The sequence below is a fragment of the Syngnathus typhle genome, linkage group LG22, assembly GCF_033458585.1.
Source record: "Syngnathus typhle isolate RoL2023-S1 ecotype Sweden linkage group LG22, RoL_Styp_1.0, whole genome shotgun sequence".
NCBI classification, from domain to species: Eukaryota; Metazoa; Chordata; class Actinopteri; order Syngnathiformes; family Syngnathidae; genus Syngnathus; species Syngnathus typhle.
The window spans coordinates 392,323-405,046 of NC_083759.1; the positions used below are offsets into that span (position 1 = coordinate 392,323).

At 53.1% G+C, this 12,724-nt stretch overlaps 1 protein-coding gene across 3 annotated transcripts in view; it reads right to left on the bottom strand.

Moving 5' to 3' along the window:
• Positions 1-12,724, bottom strand: part of LOC133146776 (prospero homeobox protein 1-like) — a 51,111-nt gene that overhangs the window by 19,718 nt on the left and 18,669 nt on the right. For 2 of the 3 annotated variants that reach the window (XM_061270796.1, XM_061270800.1), the window contains exon 1: positions 17-479. The gene's annotated coding sequence lies outside the window, so the exon portion shown is untranslated. Of the gene's footprint in view, positions 1-16; positions 480-3,288; positions 3,378-12,724 lie in introns of those variants that run through there. The other variant, XM_061270797.1, reaches the window with a different exon arrangement.

The following is a 12,724-nucleotide window of genomic DNA, read 5'->3' on the forward strand; positions in this document are numbered from 1 at the left end:
GGACAAGGTTACTTACCCCCGTAGATGATGATGATGATGACGACGACGACGAGGAGGAAGAGAAGGAGGGGGTTACCGAAAAAATGACACACTCACTCACACGCTCCGTCGCAAAGATCGCCGCTTGTGCCTGGATTGTGGAATAAAACCAGGCGCAAAAGAGGAAAAAAAGAAGCAAAAAGCGATGCGCCGAGCTTTTTCGGCTGCCTTCCCTAGATTGCCACACCAGAGATGTGCGGTAAGTGCGAGCGAGCGCGCGGGCGAGCGAGCGAGCGAGCACGAGCAGCCGCAAGTGGGGCTGGCTGCCTGGCTGGCCGATTGGAACAGGCGGACGGGCGGACTGGATGAGGCGAGACGAGGCGAGACGAGGCGAGGCGAGGCGAGGCGAGGCGAGGCGAGGCGGCGCGCTCCTCCCCGGCCACTAAAAAAGAGCAACTTGAAGACGCGGCTGAAGGAAGCCGGAAGACGTGCGAGCGTCACGGCCGACGGGGCGTGATGTAACCGTGGCAAGCCACCAATAAGAGACGACCCCGGACCCCCCCCCCCCCCCCTCCTAGCCAAGGCCCCATCCCACCTCCTAACCCCCCCGCAAGAGGAGAACCGAGCACTGAACTTGAACCGGGACCCCCGACGCCATGCGCCCATCTTTTCGTTCTCCCCCCCCCCCAAACAAACCATTTTCAAGCATCGTGCCAGTAAGAATCTTTTTTTAATGTTGCAAACAGGAATTGGTGCGATTTCAATGTTTGCGTGCTTTCCGGGGGGGTTGTTTCTATTGCCACGAAAAGTGGCGTTGCGCGCGTGGAAGTCGCCAGCTTCTTATTAAACTGCATGCGCAAGCGAGTTGGCCTCGTTCTCTTCTATTTGGTCGTTTCTTCGAAGCCAGATCGCACTGGACTCCTATTTGAAGCTCGTGCACCTGCTAAAAGCCCCGAATCTCTTTTGGCGTCTCACGGGAGGAAACGTGAATTTAGTTTCGTCATCTATTTATTAGAAGGTGTCTTTCAAACGAGACGAGTCTTCTTTGAATTCCAAAAATACGGGCATTTTTTTTGTTCCTTTGACTTTTAGGATTATTGAAACGGGTTTCATCTTTTGCATACTCGTCGTTTTTGCATTTCTCCTCCAAGTTGTGCGTGCGTCATATTCGCCCCGTTTCCACCAGAGGAAAAGGGCGAGGTGCCACCTCCCGATTTGGCCTTTTCTTTTGATTTGGTTTGCGTGAAATAATTAGGGAGTCAGCAAAGTTTCAGGCTGCGTGCCCCGACCCCTCCTAACACCAAGCACGCCGTGTTTCTTTCTCTCCGGGTGCGATTTGCAGAGAAAAAAAAACAACAACCAAAAAACAACAACCAAAAACAAGCGAAAATTAAAAGTATCAGAGGCGAAATTCGGATGTTGGCTCACTCGTCGTCGATTGAATTTTGTCGTGCCGAAGCTCTTTTGAATGCACTGACATATTTATTGGTGCATGGTGAGAGGGGGGCAGGCCGAGGGGAAACAATATTGCCCCCACACGTGTTAAAGGTGTCATTTGATTGCTTTCACGGATTATTCCAATCACTATTCTTCTTTTTTCGATGCTTAAAAATATTTGCAGTATTTAGGTGTATTTCTATCGGGCAGAATATGACGCAACAATTCGTTTTAAAAAGAAAAAGAATAGAGCGGCGGGCATCTTAAAAGCTGTTTTTCCACCCGTGGAGGATGAGGATGATAATAATAATAATAATAATGATGATAATAATGATGACGACGTAGGCGTCGGACTTGCGCAGCTCGCCTGGCGATAAAGAGTCCTTATAGGACACTTAATATAGCCAATTCCAGTTCAGGAGAACCTGCAATAATGTTACACTTCACCGAATGACAAGACTCCAATCAAAATTCTGCCTTGATAAGAGGCACTAACGCCGTGCGTAATACTTTTTTTTTTTTTTTTTAACTTTCCGGGGGCGCCTTTTCGCAACACATGAGGGTTAAAATATATCGAATCGACTCCTCCGTACGATGCTGTACATTTCAACATTGCATATAAATATTGTTCAATCTATATTGACAGTGTTCATTTAACACCATACGACGATGACGATTTTTTTTAAATAAAGGAAAGCTTTTTCACATTGGATGCCTGTCGAACGTGCATGCGGGTGCGGTCGTACTAAAGCCACTGTGGTGTAGCTATTAAAACGAATTAATTGAGTGTATAAAAAAAAAAAAAAAAAGATCGCGTTGGTCGTAATTGATGCGCCGTTGTGGAAGAAAAAAAAAAAAAAACACAATTTGCATACACTGTTGTTACTTCTTGGCTGTGAGAGCTGGCAGAGTGTGGCCCTCGGTGACCCACATCCCTCTTGCCGGGCTAGACAAGTATATACTGCTTGGTGATTATGGGGAGCGGGCGCGCGCGCGTGCGTGCGTGCGTGTAAAGTTGGTCACCCACAGCCTCTCGAATTCAAATATGCTGCTGCCTTATTTGCATGAAAGGAGCCCTTGTTCGACAAACACAGCAGCGAGAGCATAATAAGATACTTGGGCTAATATGATAAGAATAACAATCATCTTCAATGCTGCAAGTCCAAACCACATTAAAATACGAAAAAGAAACATTCTCAACATCTAACACGGTTGCATTTCATTTGCTTAATATTTCATATTTGAAATACCCGTGTGGGTATTTACGTCTGTCGGCTCGTGTGACGTCATTGGAGCCCGCACAACGTAATTTAAAAAAAAAACAACGGCGCATAAAACAGCAACAACTCGCTCAAAGTCAGAGCCCGGTACCTAGCTCGCCTTTTTCTTTCAACTTCGCTCCTCTGCGTGCGTGCGTGCGTGCGCGACACACCAACACATGCACGCGCCCTATTCATGCATCGATTTTTTTTTTTTGTGCTGTGCAAAAATAAAGCTTTCAGTTTCACAGTAACATCAGATCAAATGGCAACCGCTTGAAAATAATCATTTAAATTGACTTTTATTCTTAATTTACTGGCATCTGTTTTTTTTTATTATCATTATTATTATTTAAATTATAAATTAATGAAAAAAATCCACTCTGATGGGGACAGATGATTTTTTTATGCAGGAGAATTCTTGTTGTGCTAAACACACACACGCACGCACACACACACACACGCACACACACCCACGCACCCACACACACACTTGTCTGATCTGAGAGGGACAATTAAGAGTAACGGGGTGTGTGAGAGGCTTCCTATAGGGAATATGATGCCAAGTAGAGTAAAGCACCTCTTGGCCAAAGCAATTTTTTTATCGGCCTACCTGTTGTCTGCCCCGTGTAACTCCGGTGACCTTTGAACTGTGCACCTCAAGCCCTTGCTGGGCGAGCGTTGTGGACTCAAGCGAGCAGCCTGTAAGCACAAAACCAAAAAGATCAGCATGAAATGTATCCTGCCAATGTTGCCGTATTTACTTTCTTGAAATGATGGCTAGGCAGATGGATTCTTTTCTTTTTCAAATCAAATCAACTCTAATCAAATGTGTTTTGTGGTTGTTTGGAACAGATGAATTGAATTCCCTATTGCTTTGGTTTTCTTAAGATTTGCTCGAATCCCGAGAACCCAGGTTCTGTGCATTTACTGGAGCACGTCGCTGTCACTCGTGCACACGCTCCCGGGCGGGCACGTTCAAAGACCCGGAGTCCCCCCCACCCCCATTGGACTCGGGCGTCTGCCAGCGTGGCTATAAATCACCCTGGTGTGCTGGTGCTGAGGGCAAGGCGCACCTTGTCCACTCCTGGGCTGAATAAACCATAACATCCTGCCTCTCGTGCCGCCCGCCGCCCTCCAAGCACGACCTGAGAGAAGACCCTCCCCCCCCCCCCCTCCGCCTCCCTCTTCCTCTCATCCCTCCCTCCCCCCCTCCATCTCTCCAATGACTTCCTGTTTGGAGAAGAGGATGAGGGCTAAACAGAACAAGGGCGGCAAAAGGGCAGCAAGCACAAGCGATGGGCTGGCTCCTTTGCCCCCAAAGCTGCAAATCTGAAACGCACGCACGCACGCACGCACGCACGCACGCACGCACGGCTGCCCACATGAAAGAAAGGGGAAGGCAGAAGAAAGAAGGTGGCAGGTTATCTGCCGATTGTTCCCCTTGATTTTTACAGCCTCGCCGGGAGAAGCTGAGCAAACAAAGTGCCCGGCCCGGCCCTTGGCTCCACTTGAAGGTGCCGGTGCAGACAAAAGACGCTCGGAATCACCGTTTGGCCGCCCGTGGAGCTTGGCGGGCTCCCACGCCGTTGATTACTTCCTCCCCAAATTACCTTTGCAAGTACAAGAGAACCTCAAAAGCTGGAATTGGCGGGGCGGGACGGGACAAACGCACGTGGGGTGCACCGGGTCTCAGGGATTTATACATTCCAATACACACACACACACACATTAAAATAAGAGATGGCGTGTAGGTTTATTTTCGAGGCTGGGACGCTCGGAATAGCGAGCGCGAGGCACGCCGCTATTTATATAGCGTGGCTGTCATCGTGGCCGTAATGTCCAGCTTGCATTGGGAAGGAGACGCCAATGGCCTTTTTTTCGTCCCATGAGCACCTTCTTCCACTCAGCTGCATTGGACTGGAGTGTGGCCAGTGCATGTGTGTGCGTGTATGCGTGTGTGTGTGGGTGCGCATGTGTGTGTGTGCAGCACCGTTCCAAATGCCTTCATACGTCAACTACAAAGGAGGCCATGCCGATGCATGCAGAGCACCAAGAATAAACCTTTGTCTCGCTCTGCTATCCAGTAAATGTTTGTGGGGGGGGGGCATTCAACATTTTAGCGTGACAAGGTTCGACTTGCTCCAGGAGTGCAACAAGTGGTTTCTAATTAGGGGAAGAAAAGGCCACATTTTGTTTTTCAGGAGAGATCATCGATGCGCACGGGCCTCATCTTGACGAGGACTGGCGATGGGTCGCTGAGGCGATGGCCAGATTACGCCACGCTCACTTAAGAGGGAAAAGGCGGCACCCTCTTAGCGCAAGATTATCCGTTAAAAGGAAGGCGGACGGCCTCGGAGACGGATGAGAGACGGATGGAGAGATTGCCGGGCCGCTTGCATCAATCGGATGAGAAAAGACGCAGGAAGGATGAGCTTTTCTCCACGGGATGCGTGCACTCGTGGGTGGATGACCACGTGGCACTCTAAATTCAAGTTCAGAGCATGAAGGCAACGCCGTGTTGCTCCTCTTCAAATGCAACGAGAAGAGGCTCCATCAAAAGGGATGAAAAGATGACGCCGCTCTTTGTGTTGAATTCTTGCACGCTTTCAAGAGTCCCAATTTCACCATAAATACTGTTTGTTGGTCAGGCAGGTCATTAATGAGTGGCAGAAAGTGTGTGTGTGCGTGTCATAGTAATCCCTATAAAATCCAGATTTCTCAATCCGCAAACTCAAGCTGACACTTTAAATAAAATCATTCTAATCCCGCATGCTAAGAGAAATGAAAATGAGGAGATTAACATGTGTGAGTGTGTGTGCGTGTGATCCTCTTTCCGTCACCCCCTGAGACTGTCCTCCTTCCTAACATTGCGAAATCCAGACACACAAACCAACTGTTCCTGCTGACCACACACGCACGCACACGTGCACACACACGCACACGTGCACACGCGCGCACAATTGGAGGCTGATCCAATGAAAGGAGGGCCAGCGATGTTTTTTTCTATCAGCTCCTAAGTGTTTGAGCCCAGGATCAAAGTTGAGCATCCAAAATGGCCGCTCACGCACATAAACATGCGCTCGATTGTCGGCGAGTAGGCCAAGCGGGCCGTGATGTTCTTACGGGCACCGGTGGAGCCAGTGGGTTCAGGGGGGTCCCTTACTGGATTGGCTGCGAAGGGGCCAAAGAGAGAGAGAGAGAGGCCAAAAATAAATAAAAATAAAAAATAGAAGCTTCCGGGAAGGGGAGGACATCTGTCACAGGCGGCGAGCGGCGAGTTGCTTCTTTTTCCAGCCGGCTTGGTGAGCCGCAATTGTCTCGCGTGAGCGCTCGAGAACTATGACGGGTCGAACCCTGGCGGCTTCCACTTTATACGGACGAGTCAAGCGCACTTCTCTTTGTGAGGGAAAAGCCAAAGTGAGACTTTTTGTCTTTTGCAGCAACTAACTGAGCGCAGGTGTGCAAGCAAACACACACTGGCGCACACACACTGGCTGGCACACACACTGGCTGGCACACGTGAAATGCACAAAAGGCTCATTGTGTGCGTCGGCTGGGCTGTTCTCCTTTTTAATCTGAGATTATTCCCGTCATGATGGCAACACAATGCTAGAGTTGATGGCAGGAAACATCGCCCCAATGACGTCGGCGCCGTCATCGTTCATGTTGCGCTAGTTCACTAGCGGACAGACTAACCGTATTCAACCTGGTTAATTACACTGACTTTGTTTTTTCTTTGGAATATTCAACTTGTACCAAGGCAATGACACATTGTGCGCAACCAGGTCGACAAACAGCATCATTATAGAGAAAGGAAGCACACTCACGGCGGGCATACGTTCTTGATCATCTGCGAAGAAGGCGTCAAATGACTTGTCCCGTCTGCGCGTCGATTGATTGATTGATTGATTGAATATTTATTGATCCCCAGGGGTGGCCCCAGCAGTATCCACACCACAGAGTGGGGATACAAAAGACACACAGACGGATGGCATGAGCGCAACTCAATAACTCTCACACAACGGCGCCACAAAGAAAGTCACAAAGTGCTCAAGATAAAAGCCGTCAAAGCAAATCAAAGCTATAAGAGGAAAAAGGAAAAAAGCGGCCAACCAGCACCCCCCAATAGCAGTCCATTTCAACGCTGCCCAATGGACCGTGGTCGTGAATCGCTGAAAACATCACAAAGCAGGCAAACGTGTGAGCAGCGTCCCGGGCACCCGGCCGGGGCACGTGCGGATGGTCACCACATGGCCAAAGTCGTTGGTACCCACGAGCACGAGGGAGCGGACTCCCTCCCCACAGGGGTTGCGGCTGCGAGGCCAAGGCGAGGGACCCGCTCATCACTGGCCGGATAAGCAGGAAGCCGTCGTCGAGTTACGCCGGCTCAACCGATGATCCCGGTCCCAGGAAGAAAAAATGAAATCAAATATCCGATCCGAAGAGATACCGAGGTGCAGTAGAAGGCACCAGCATCGCCGAATGGACAAAAAGACAGAAAGAAAAAGGAGAAAAGAAGCAAATAAAGAGCAAAAGAGAGAACACTGCTGGGAGGCAGCCACTCACGGCGCCATAGCAAGAATTAAAAAAAAAAAAAAAGCAGCAGCAGCACAAGATCCGTTCAATTCCGGCCAAGTTCTTTTCAAACACTTTGGAGGCCAATCTGACCCATGTTCGCCAATGTCGATGACAAAAGGCAGACGAGCGAGCGGGGCTGACGAGGACGCCGCTCGCCTAACGTGAAGCGCCGCGCACATTGCCGTAATTGGCCTCTTCATCAGTCCTCTGGCGGCGCAGGCGGTCCTCCCCACCCGCCTCATTACCGCGCCGTCGGTCGGTCGGTCGGTCGGTCGGGGCAAAACGGGCCTCCCAGGAAGCCAAGTGTTAGCATTGCCTCCGCTACCTCGCTGCACTTAGCTAGCAAGTCAGTGCACTGACAAAGCCATTTTGTACCCCGGAACTCCTGGAGCCATTTTGGGAGCCAGCGAGATTGAAGTGATCCAAGTGGGATTTCGTTGCACAAAGTTGTCCCTTGTTTGGCACCAACTTGCCAACGCCGGGCGGAATGCTAAACGAGGCTCTGCGGGAATTGCCGCTTGACACCTTGAACTTGACGCGAGCAATCCAAGCGACAAGCCCAAAAGTGTCGGTCGGGTCGTCAGCGCCTCAGGACTTTGGGGCCTCCTTTAAGTTGACGTCTTTAACACATGAGAGCGCCGACAAAGTTAGCCGGCTGCGAGGAGAGATGAAATAGAAATCAAGCCCCCCCCCCCCCCCCCCCTCCCCGGTGAGCAGGTGGCTGAGAGGAATGAGAGGTGGCTGGCGCTAACTTGGCTGTCATCGTGTTTTCCGACAAAAAGCCGCAGCCTTGCGCAGCCAGCCGCGTGAATTATACATCTAGGGCTGCAATTCTCTCAGAGGAGGAGAAGCCAGAAAGGGGGATGAGATGGACGGGGGGGGGGGAGGAGCGTCAGGTGATGCGGCGTTGGAGAGATTCATGGCTGGAGAGCTCGCCTTTGACGCGGCGTTACTTGGCGCTCGCTGCCTGGCCTCCCGCCGCTTATTGGCTTTTCACGGCGCGTTTATTTGCTCGCTTAACAAGCAGCGCTCGCTGTCACTCTGTCGGATGCATGGCGGCGGCTGTCGGATGCATGGCGGCGACGGCAACGGGCACAGTGAGAAAAAAAACAGGGCGAGATTGGGACAGGGGCCAACTGGAAAACAAAGACAACAAAGTTTACAAGGAACACATTTTGCAACATAATTCCAGTCGTATCATATTTGTATTCCATTTTCTTTTTGGTATTTTGGAATTGTTGATCATTTTTTATAAGTTGAAGTGGAACAGCTCAAACTCTTTCTGTATTCATTCCCCTCAAGGGAGCTTGAACTGTCCCCCCCTGCCATAATCCGTCTGGGGGGCGTGACCCGCGCATCACCCCCCCCCCCCACGACGGAATAAAGGGAAGCTCAGGACGGGATGACAGCACAAGTCTTGCAAGGAGTTCATATTACGGCGTGGCACGACAACAAGAAGCTACTGTTCCCCGCCAGGTTCCTTGCCCCTTTTGTCTTGGAGGGCCTGAAACTGAATATTAGCATGAGAACGTGGGGGGCTCGCGGTTGGTGGGGGCTTGCCGCGCTTGGCGGGGGTCTCCTTTCATGTCAGTGGCAAGAAAATAAAACGAACTCCAAGAGGCGCTAAAAGGTCTTCAGGTGTGCACGGACGCTCGCTCGCCCGCCCGCCCGGCCACCGAGGGGTCACGGGCTCGTTTTACCCCTGGCCGGCTTCGCTTTCTTCTGTCACTCACGTCACGGCCGGGCTTCACAAAGGAGACCGCGGGGGAGCCCGCCCGGCGCCCATTGTGCTCATTCGCAGAAGCCTTCAGTCAGCGAGCGGCCGGCGCTGACGATTCGCACGGCCGTCAACGATTCATGCCGGCGCACCGGTGACCTTTTCACCCTTTCGGACAAAACAAAAGAAACGTTACGGGGAACGGGGCTGTCAGGCAGGAGAAGAAGCCCCGTGAAAAAAAAAATAGGTGGCCAATTTTTGTGACAATTAAGGGAACGACTTCAGCCACACGCTCGGGAGGGAGGGAGGGAAGGAGGGAGGGAGGGCATTCCTGCTGGCCACGCGTGCCGTGCCGTGTCACTTGGGCTTTTTGAACGCCAGTCGATAAGGCCCCCTTTCCGCTTCCTGAGCACTCGCTCGCTGCAAGCCGATGCTATTGAACGGGAACAAGGCTATGGGGGGGGGGGGGGGGGGGTCGCCCTCTTAAAAAGACGGCTTTTAACTGCACGTGGATATCTACCCAGCCGATAGTTTTCCACGGCAGGAGATCAAACAGCGCAACAAATAACCTGGGGGCGTTCTTGTTGTGCTGTTGCTGCCCATACTTGGCACTTTCAAAGGCTAAATGTGCGCTTTGGACAAAAGGAAAGGCTCTTGCGCCGGCGCCGCGCTTTCAACTTGCTCCGTGCAGATGTCACCAGCTGTTTGCCCGCACGGCGGCTTCCCGGCTGGCGCCCCCGGGTGGCCACATCACCTTTCAAGTGTCAATCAGGAGGGAGGCGGCTCCAATGCCAGCTTGGGGCTTTTGGGTCACTGTCCTGAGAACAGTGCCAGCGATTTGGCCATTGATTTGCGCCCCCCCCCCCCCGTCCCCCCTTTACAGCCCCCTACAGCCTTCCCATCTCCAGCCACTCAATAGCAGAGAGGCCGATCGGAGCCAGCCGCGCGCAGACAAAAGAGGCCCGTGGGCAAGGTTAGCCGAAGATCACACAGGGCTGCTAGGTTAGCGTTAGCCGGCGCATTAGTGATTAGTGATCAGACGCCACCCCCCCGTCCTTCTCCTTGCTCGCATAGAACGAGAGAGGTCGAGCGAGCGAGCGAGCGAGCGAGCGAGCACGTGGCCTAATTGATGCTCCGACCGACCGACCGTCTTTTTGCCCTGGAGTGACCCAGATGGACAGTCGTCTCCTGCAAATTGTGAAAAGCCAAACGGTGTCGGAGGGCGAGCGACCCAGACTCTGGCCGACCCGTAGACAGGAACCCAAACAATCCCCTAACCTAACGAGCCTTCGCACGCCGCCTGACAAAACAGGTCGCTTTCAGTGACGGAGCGCCGGCCGGCCAGCCGGCTGGCCGGCCTCTATCGCCGCTGGCCCGCCGATAACCTCCCTCCCTCCCTCCCTCCCTCCGTGCCCGCGTGAAGAAACAAAAGGGCTTTGAAGCAAGCGCGCTGCCGGCTGTGATTTATGAAGCGAGAGGGGGCATCGCTGACCTTTGTGTTTCCTGCCGTGTCGTCGGCGGACGAGGCAAAAGGCGACGCCGCGTACGCCGGCTCCCGCGTGCTCAACCTTTGCCGTGCTATGACCGGCTACATCGACAATAATCCACTTAGTAAGATGATTGTAAATAAATCATGCTAGCGATGTGGCTAGCTCACGCTTGTGGCTTGCCATTTTGCGGAGGTCGTGACCACCCATCAAAACTAAACACTTGGAGCGTGCGGGGGTCAAATTGTTCAAAGGCAGCCTGTAATGCTGGCGGCCGGCGAGTGGCGCGGCGCGGCGCGGCGCGGCGCGGCGCGGCGCAGCCTCGTTAGTGTTTGTTGCGTGTGGCCGGCCCAGCTGCCGTGTGAATGACAGGAAGCCGTTTATATATAGAGAGAAGGTCTTTATATTTAGCCGCTAACTTCAATGCTAATCTCAAGGAACAGCCACTCGGGGAGCAAGCGCTATTACTGGCCATTTTCAGAGTAACGCAGGGTTAGGGCTTGGGGCGATGATTCAAAGTCCACGGTAAAGATGTTTCCTGGCGGCCGTACAAGAGATGACCCCTGTCGCCGCCGTTTGCCGTCACAAAACAAAGGGAGGCCAAATCGCTCCTGAGCGACAGGCGTGTTTCATAAAACAACTTGGGCGAAGGGGGGGGGTTGGGGGAGGCATTTTCCGAGAGCTACTAGCCTTTCGTGTTAATCGCCCGTCATCGGCAGCGTGCTCCCGTGTCCTGTCGCGGCCACGTCAAAGTGGAAATCACAACAAAATTCAAACTCGTCCGTTGTCGCTAAAGTCAAAGAGCGGCAAAGGACAGGGCTGACCTCGGCTAACCCGCCACACGCCGGCGTCCTGCCTCCCCCCCCCCCCCCCCCTCGTGACCCCCCCTTCCTCGCAGTTCATCCAACGCGTCAGAAATCAAGAGTGACTTCCTCAATATTTGCTCATCAGCCACCCACCCACCCACCCACCTCCTGACTTGCGAGGCCTCGCCCAAAGCGCTTGAAGCCCCTCCTTGTTTTCGTGACGGCCTCCTGCAAAGCGCTGGAAAATAGCAGGAAACGTATATCTGTCATTGTCCATTCAGGAGATCACCTGTAAGGAAACAAAGCAAAGCGCTCAGCAAGTGCTGACACAATCATCCCCGCGCCTAGCAACACATCCTGGTTCCGGCCCAGACGCCAGGGACCGCTACAGTACGGCCCGGCGACTCCGCTTCCTGTGCTGGGGCCAGGCGGATCATCTCGACCTCCGAGGGGGAATTCCGATGAAATCATGACTTTTGTGAGGCGCTCGTAAACGAAGAATCAAAGAGGTCCGAACGCGGCGGCCCGGCCGCCGATAGCATCAAATGTGCCCGACGAGCGGAGCCGATAAGGACAAAAATAATCACGAGTGGCTTCGGAGCCGGAAGGCGGCGGCGGCGGCGGCGGAAAACAATCAAAATGAAAAGGTATTTCAAGCGGATCAAAATGGCATCAGCGAGGCCTTTCAAAATGGATACGGCAGATTTGCACCCGATGGACGACAGACGGATGGGGAAGCCCCACGTAATGACGAGCGTCGAGTGTACTTCAAAGATCGAGCTGACCTTGGCTGCCCGCCGCCGCCGCCGCCGCCGCGCTACCTGGTGTCAAGCCGCTTGTCACTTTGCAAACTTCAATGGCTCCCGCATGTTTTGGCCGCCGCTTGGCTTCTCCTGCCGCCTGACTCAGCAAAGACAACGGACGTCGCTCGGCCGTTTGATCTGCTCCTCCCGTTTACAAAGAGCGCCCGCCCGCCAGGAAGTGGCGGCCTCCGGTGGCCTGCCTGTTCATCCTGAGGGGGCTCGGGGTCCCAGACCTGGGACACCAAGGTTTATTCAGAAAAGCAACAAGCCTCGTTGGTATCCATCTTTCCATTCTCTGTCTAGGTTTTGTTTTGGGTGACTGCCACGGTATTGCCGATCCGCACGTTTGGCTGCAATGTTTGTATTCAAATGGGCATCGCGAAGGGCCTGACAGATGCCGCCTGGCCGGGCCGGGCCAGGCCTGGCCGGGCCGAGTCGGGCCCGGCGGCCGCTCATCAAAGACGCTCTGTCCCTCTAGACCGTAATGAATGCTAAACTGCCATCTTTGTTGTGGGCCCATCAAAGCGTCGCCGAGCTCGTCTCCGAGAGCCACTCAAGATTCTCGCCCACTTTAAACTGTCAATTTGGGCAGCGCACGAGCACGCCGCTATTGCTCCATTGTCTCATGCAGCAGCACCTGTCAGCGGCGTGTTGA